The following is a 9,105-nucleotide window of genomic DNA, read 5'->3' as shown; positions in this document are numbered from 1 at the left end:
ATCGATGGTAGCTATCAAATAGATCTCGGAAAAACAAATCTGGCTCAACAAGGATACATTTTATACACGTTCACACCACAAGTTCCCCCTGGGGTTTTGATCGTGCAAGAACCAACTAATCCTGTTTATCTACGGTGTCATAATAATATGATAACACCAATAAATGTTAAACTAACTGACCACATTGGACAATTAATTGACATGCGTGGGGAGGAATTGATTGTCAATCTGTATGTAAGATCGTACATCTTTACTGTAAGACTTTGATCGTAGATAGTTATCTTATGATTGTCTTAAGACTTTATCGTAGAATTTTCAAAAATATTTTTTTATCAGAAATAATTTAATTTTATCAGAAATATTTTAGTTTTATCAGAAATGTTTTAATTTTATCAGAAATATTTTAATTTTATCAGAAATATTTTAATTTATTCTGAAATATTTTAATTTATCAGAAATATTTTATTTTATCAGAATTATTTTAATTTATTCTGAAAATGATATGGTGGTTGTTACTCAAAATCATGCAAATCGATCAGTTTGTTAATTCTGATGGGTATTTAGGTACTCGCAATGATGCAAATCGATCAGTTTTGCAAAAAAACCTACAAAAAATATCCTATTATTGTGAAATATTTTATTGTGAAATATTTTTTAATTCTCAAATTGATATGGTGATTGGTACTCAAAATTAATAAAATCAATCAGTTTTGCAAAAATACTACAAAAAATATCCTATTATTGTGAAATATTTTTTATCAGAAATTGATATGGTGATTGGTACTCAAAATCGTGTAAATCAATCAGTTTGTTAATTCTGATGGGTATTTAGGTACTTAAAATCGTGCAAATCGATCAGTTTTGCAAGTAATCTGAAATATGTATTATAATCTGAAATATTTGATTTATTCAGAAATTGATATGGTGATTGGTACTCAAAATCATGCAAATCAATCAGTTTGTTAATTTTGACTAGTAAATGGGTACTCAAAATCGTGCAAATCAATCAGTTTGTTAATTTTGACTGGTTCATGGGTGCTCAAAGTCATGCAAATCAATCAGTTTGTTAATTCAGATGGGTATTTAGGTACTCAAAATCATGCAAATCAATCAGTTTTGCAAAAAATACTACAAAAACTATTTTATTATTATTCTGAAATATTTTATTTCAGCAGAAATATTTTATTATTATACTGAAATATTTTTTTATTTTATCAGTAATATTTTGTTTTATCAGAAATATCTTAAATTGGTATGGTAGGTTAGTACTCATGATCGTGCAAATCAATCAGTTTGTTAATTTTGACTAGTAAATGGGTACTCAAAATCGTACAAATGAATCAGTTTGTTAATTTTGACTAGAAAATGGGTACTTAAAATGATACAAATCGATAATTTTGTTAATTTTGACTAGTAAATGGGTACTCAAAATTAACAAAATCAATCAGATTTTATGAAAAAATAAAATATTTCAGAATAAATAAAAATAAAGAAAAAATATCCCCTATGAACCTCTATTCGAGTCTTTTAGCAAGTTCAGGAAGGGTCACAACACAACATATAGTATTTACAAGGACACTACAACCCAGAACTCGTAGCTTGCCACCGCATTCTATCAAAGTTCAACGGGCACACGAAACACTACCCCGTATGAGAGCCACTAACCCGTCAAACAACGGTCTAGAGACCCAAGAGGGTGCGTTTGGTGAAGACAGCACAACATATAATCCCAATTAAACTCGTATCTTGCCACCTCATTCTACACGGAACACAACACGTATTATTTACACATTTACAAGGACAAACACCAACCCCATAACTTGTAGCTTGCCACCGGATTCTACTAAGTTTAGAGGATACACATAACATAATCTTAATTAAGGACAGCACAAACATACAATGAATGACATGAAATATATACAATGAATGAAATATTAATTAAGGACAGCACAACACGTAGTATTTATAATATATACAATGAATGAATGACGGCACAAACATACAATGAATGACATGAAATATATACAATGAATGAAATCTTAATTAAGGACAGCACAACACGTAGTATTTATAATATATACAATGAATAAATGACGGCACAAACATACAATGAATGAGTATATACAATGAATGAATGACGGCACATACATACAATGAATGAATGACGGCACAAACATATATGAGACCATTTTCTACGCTCAACAGAACACCCCCAATAATCAGCCCGTAGTGATACAAAACATGTATCAACAACCAGTGACGTGGTTGGAGGGGTTCTTTTGAGCGGAGGGGTGCTGGCGATGCCCCAATTAATTATAAAAATCGCTAATATGCGTACCACCGACAGTTGTCAGCCATGGGGATTCGATCGCCGGGCCACAAGTATTACGGTCCGATACGTTATCAACTGAGCTATCGAATCATCTAACAATATACGTTCCAGAAATTATTATATAGCTACGGTTTCTGAATAGATTGTCAGCTATACAAATATCTGCATTAAAACAGTGGTTTCTGAATAGATTGTAAATATTTCTACATTAAACAGCGGTTTCTGAATATATCTGCATTAAAAAAGTGGTTTCTGAATAGATTGTAAATATATAAACAGCGTGTTCTGCCAAGATTTCTCGTAACAGATTGTGAATATATAAACAGCGTGTTCTGCCCTGATAAAATACGTATACATGCTACCACTGCATACTCAAACGTTTTTATACAGATCGGTTCAAATATATATGCATTATAACAGCGGTTTCTAAACAGATTGTAAATATATAAACTGCGTGTTCTGCCTCGATTTTTCAAAACAATTCTGAAAATAACTCGCTACATTTATGATGGGAAATACGTTTATATACTTTTTGTAAGCTAAAAAACATAAATATCCTTCTACGAGTATAATTATTGATTTAATTACGACGTAGATAGTTAATTGACTAATTACGACCATACAAATCAGAAATCAACGGATAAATATATACATACAGATTTTCCAACAAAAAAGGATAAATGGTTCAAAAATGGTTGATAAATATAATTTTAGGTAGTGATGATAGTTTATCTCATTAACAATATTGGAAGATGATTCTTTGTTTATATTTACTGGAAAAAGTGGATTTCTATATCTTTTCCTCGACACACTGTACCGAACGCCGGCAGATATAAAAATCTTTGCCAGCTGAATTCATTGATTGAAATATAATCTCTTCGCCAGTTTATGTGTTGATAGATTTTACTGCCCTCTTTCCGGTTGTTTTACATCTTCCAGTATTACCACCTGTATTATTCTCGCTCTGTGTAACAGCTTAAAGATTGGATAAATTATTATTTTGAGGATTCCCGTCAATATGATCGATCACAGGACCATCTTTGATCAACCCCTTGTGACATTCATACACGAACCGATGACAGAGATAAGGCTTCTTCCCAACAGTAAACAATAGATAACCATGATTATTAATATAACCAACTGTTTTTTTTTTAGTCAACAATTTATGATCATACCATCAATATTTGATTCGTAGTTTGTTATTGTACGATGGGGGACAAATTTATTTTGCTTCATTATACAATAATATCATTTGTTTAAATCATAATTTGTCTGAAAACTTAGATAATCCTCCACGGATTTTATAGCGTTGTCATTGACGTTATTGTTTTTGTCATAATATCTTTTAAGCTCTCTGTATCGTTACCACCACAACACGCACACTGTGTTTTTTCTCGTACTCCAGCACCACATCGCAGACATGGTATTGGTCCTAAGCTTCCACGGTGAACGTTTTGCATGTCTTGTCCGCAGAATTCCTTCCTGCAGGGTTTATTACAACTAGTTAATGATCCGAGCATTAACCATTTGCATTGAGATATTATATATATATAATATTTGTTATTTAAATACTTGTCTGAAATATAATCTGGATGAGTTTAAAAGATTATCCCAAATAAAGCCTTGGGAAACAAGTAAATTTAACCTCGACAGGATATCTCCTGACGTGCCAATACGAGATCTGGTCAATCGGAAAAATAAAGGTTTGATCAATAAAATTCACGACGCCAAGAAAGAATTTCACGCAGATGGTGCATCTCCTGTCTGGTCAGCGTTCAAAATTATTCGCAATGACCAGGTCAAGGCCAAAGGTGTCGATACTACGATGAATGACAAAAGAGCAGCAGCTATTATTAACAGCTCGATGATAGAAGTTATCTTTACAGAATAAAATTTGCCATACTTGCAGAAACAGATAACTGGATTATCCGGGACAAATATGATCCTGTACACAAGGGTGACAAAACTGTCATACTAAGTAGAAATTCCAAACCAGGTCTATTGACCGGTATTGACAAACTGTATTATGAGCGAGCGTATCCTGTAACAGCAGTTATTTATGGAATCTATGTGATAAATTAAAAACCTAGCGTTGATAAACTGGCGCCAATGAAATTTTTAAAAAATAAAATGTGTAGCCGAGCGATAATGTAACATTTTACAAACGCGGCCCGTGGAAACGGTTTAACGGATAAAAGACGTAAAATAATAAACGAGTGGGGCGAAACAGTTAAAGATAAAGGGGCGTCTATCAAAGATGTCACTGAGTTAGGAAAAAGATTAAAATTCGCAATAACCGTAGCGACGATAACAGGAGAGATTTTGTATGAAACAAAGTATAAATCAAAAGGAGCTTCGATCAAAATTATTGATCATAACGCGCATGCATGGACTAGCGAAGTAACAGTGTTTCCACGAAATCGAACTGTTAAATTTTATGATGATAACATGTTTGATTTTATTAACAAAATAAGTAAAAACGATCCTGTGTCAGTGTGGTTATTTAAAAGCTCAGATGATGAAATATATGATCAATTTGTGCGAAATATATCGTAAAGAATCCCTTCATGAAGAAATGAAAAATCTTGCTCAAAAATATTCAGAAAACATTGATGAGCAACTGTTTTACTGTTCCATCTGTTGCAGTTCATGTTGCTAGAGAGACATATTAGTGGAAACCAACCCAAAATGAATTTCTTTCGGATATACAATCAAGTTGAGTTGAGTGTGGCCACGGCGGATTGTGGAATACCAAATCTAATTACAACGATATGATATCTGTTGATATGGTTGCGTGTTATCCATGAAGTTTTCTCGGATACGGAGATTGTTCTAATTACTTTGCAAGGTTCGGTCATCCAACACATGAAATGAGTATCGATAAATGGACCATTGCCGGATTTTGATCTAACTGGATTTGCTTGTGTTGAATCATTCGAGTTTGCTATGGACGTTCATACGATATGTTATGTTTGGTTTGGTAGACATTTCTCAGAAAAACGCTAGGCACCAATAGTTTTATTTCGATATATGCTCGATTGTGCGATATTTGTAACGTTGGTGGTTAGTGAGGCAATTATATCATATAAGAAACAAACCGAGCTTTGATTACCACCGGGGGAAATTATCAGTCTCGATGAGGTCATTAAGGAATTTAGAGAAAAATGTCCTAATTCTTCCCCCGATGATGCCACCAAAGAAGCTCCTAGAATCCTCGAGATTAAACTCAATAATAGCGATAAGAACAGCAAAGGATTTTGGAAGAAAAATAATAGGAAAGTTTACTCAAAGTTGTGCATATGATCATAAACAACGTCATGCACGATTAATACTGGATGATACCGAATACGATTTTATAGTTGCTAATGCAGCAGCAAGAAATATATTTATAAACCGCGAGGATGTTTACTTATCAAACGAAACACGATTAGGTACGATTGTAAGCTATATGGATGGAGAATCGCCTCAGTATACACATTTAAGATCATCGATTTTGGCCAACGTGAGCATAAACTTCCTATCTATGATAAATAATTTTTCTGATACCGCAGTTAGGGTTGCAACAAATTCGTTCTATATCGATAAAAAATATGCAACGTTGTTGGATGATTTTACGGATGATAATGCACCGTGGGGTTCATGGAGAATACAGAAAGAAAAGATACTTGATTATTCAGAATCAGCAGATGTTACGATCAAAGATAACTTTAAAAAAACTCGGGTGGCTCTGGTAAAACCACTCGAGCGATCGAACTATTTCAAAACTCAGATATGATCGTGCTGACACCTACACCTGAAAAATGATCGAAGGCAATTTACCGTAGACAGAAAAGATAACAGTCGCGGTCATACACGAGAAAATATCATGTTGACCTGTCTTGAATGTAATCGACGTAGAGGTGCTAGTTAAGTGATCGTGGTGGTAATTGTGTATCCTCGAGAATTGCTTATCATTGTTCACGTACAAATCCACGTTGAGGAGCAGTTGAATCTAGCCTGTAGATTGCGGGTCTACCTGAGGATCTTGTCACGGTGGATATCTTATGTGTGGTAACACTCCAAATATGATCAGTCGCTCTTTTTTACCACCTTCGTGTTCACCAGGCTCGTATAAATATCTGACAGTGATATTGCTTAATACTGGATGTGCTGAAAGATCACATCGTTGTGTAGGTATATTGTTTTGGTAATTGCATTAATAGGTTTCATGATAGTTGTTCGAGTGATCTCATTATTTAATGCAGTTATCATACTTGGTAATCTTGCAACCCATTCACGAGATCGCGTATCCTGAATAAATTCCTTCGCGTATTGATATCCAAATAACCGCTCAGCGAGCGTTCGATTAAATCGTTCAACAATTGCCTGATCACGATGAATTGCAGTATGTCCTCGTCGTATTTTGGTATTATGTTGTCTCATCAACGATGATACTGGACCAAGAAATTCCTTGCCAGGATCAACCTGTAGCAGCTGTGGCCATCGCAGACAACCTCGTTGATAAATTCGTTTATAAGCATCGGCTACTTCAGATGCTGTCTTCGTTTATAGCGGTTCTGCATCTTTATATCCACTTACAACATCAACAATGGTTAGCGCGTATTTGTACGTTTTTCTACGTACAGTATCATGTGGTAAAAACAGAATATCAGCGTGATGAACTTTATTAGGAACACTAATATCGAAATGTGCAAATCGAATTTGCTGAGGTGGTGGTAGGTAAATTTGCCATATTGCCTGTTTGGATAAACACGCTTTAGCAGTAGAACGTTTAACCGCTGCTGCATCAGCAAATTTACTAATTGCTGACTTACCTTTCCAGTATCCAATTGGGGAATAATAAATCGATTCCATTTTTATATATTACCAGCCCCAAGCGCTAATTTACCTTTCATCGCGGATCTTACTAACCAATTAGCTATATTTTCTTTGATATTTTTATTTTTTATAGAATTTAACGCATGAATTAATTTCACATCTGCAATATGCCTATGTTGTAGACCATTGCTTTTATACGCAATATCATGAATATGACATGCTTTATCAATAACGTTTATTAGTTCCTAGCCTGGTTTTGGTTGATCCTGATTATCAAGCCTGATATCGAGTCGAGTACGAGGACCGCAATAATTATATCATGGTAGATGTTTTTCTCCTGGGTATTTAGCCCACGGAATTCCCGGTAACTTTGTTAATTTTGCTGCAATATCACCTCCGCGTTGCTTTTTTTTATACCTGATTCTGGTTTAGGTTTTTCACCTGACTGCATTGACTTGTCAGTAGGGATAAATTTGAATTTCTTTGTACTACAACGCGTACACTTACCCGTAACTGCTGATTTGTTATTTTTTGTGGTAATAGTTGTTAGTGTAGCCGTCGGGGTACGCATCCTGCACTTCACACAATATAAATCCATAGATATTTTATACAGCATGGATATAATTGATTTCTTAACGACAAGAAAACGAGAACCTGTCAAGCATCATCCTGCGTTACCGAATTTCATCAGAATGATAATGATAGGACCATCTGGAAGTGGAAAGACACAGTTGTTACTTAATCTTATAATGAGATCGTTAAAGTGGGATAAATTGTATTTGGTAGCCCCGTCAGTTGATGATCAATGATGTTATGATGTGCTCAAGGATTTTAATGAAAACGCGCGATTATTGGATGACACGACGATGTGATGCTGGATAAACAAACAAACCCAGCTAGAATATTTTCTCGAGGTAGACATAAAAATACTGATGTCATTTATGTTACTCAACGATACACACAAATACCAAAAGTGATCAGAGATAAATGTAATATTTTAGTTGTGTTTAATGGAATTGGTACACACACAATGAGAAATATTCCTCAAACCTGGTGCAGCGGTGATATGGATATAATTAAATTTAAAAATTTATTTTCATGAGCTCAAGCTTCTCCACATGGATTTATAACAATAAATTTGCACGATCCTAGAACAAGATATCGTGTAGGTCTTGATAAAATATTTGGATGAAAAGCAGCAGAGAGGGTGAGTGGGACCACGGCGAAGACGTAATTGCGTAAAACACGTGCATAATAAAATAGAAAAATCACCAACGACAATGGAGTAATATTAATTAGACAAATTCCAGAGAGATTTTTCGATCCTTCGTGTGAAGGCTTATTTTTCGACGCTTTTCGACCATTGGTCTGTTCACCCTCTCTGTTGCTCACCTGGTTTAAATAAAGTAATGTTACTACACCAATTTGGCGATTGACAATGTAGTATTGTAGAAGTATTGTAGAACTTCGAATGTAGAATTTGGAGATCACAAAATCTGCTTTACAATGTAACACGGAAATAGGGTGATATTACAATATGGGTTTGGTGGAGAGCTATGTAGTATTGTTACTACATCATGCTTTGGGGGTCAGTGCCTAGAAATAGATTATTGTTACTACATGGATTTGGTGGAGAGCTATGTAGTACTTTTACTACATCAGATTTTGAAGAAAACAAAACAGTGCCTAGAAACAGGGTATTGTTACTACATGGGTTTAGTGGAGAGCTATGTATTATTGTTACCACATCAGGCTTTGGGGATCACAAAATCAATGCCTAGAAATAGGATATTGTTACTACACGGGCTTGGTGGAGAGCTATGTAGTATTGTTACTACATCAGGTTTTAGAGATTACAAAATCAGTGGTGGGAAATAGGGTATTGTTAGTACACATGTTAGGGAATTAACCATTTGGTATTGTTACTAGTACATTTACTAGTACAATATGATTCC

The sequence above is a fragment of the Sinohyriopsis cumingii genome, chromosome 6 (genome assembly GCF_028554795.1).
Source record: "Sinohyriopsis cumingii isolate HCF-2022 chromosome 6, ASM2855479v2, whole genome shotgun sequence".
NCBI classification, from domain to species: domain Eukaryota; kingdom Metazoa; phylum Mollusca; class Bivalvia; order Unionida; family Unionidae; genus Sinohyriopsis; species Sinohyriopsis cumingii.
The sequence above is the reverse complement of the archived record's forward strand: the minus strand, read 5'-3'. Positions refer to the sequence as shown.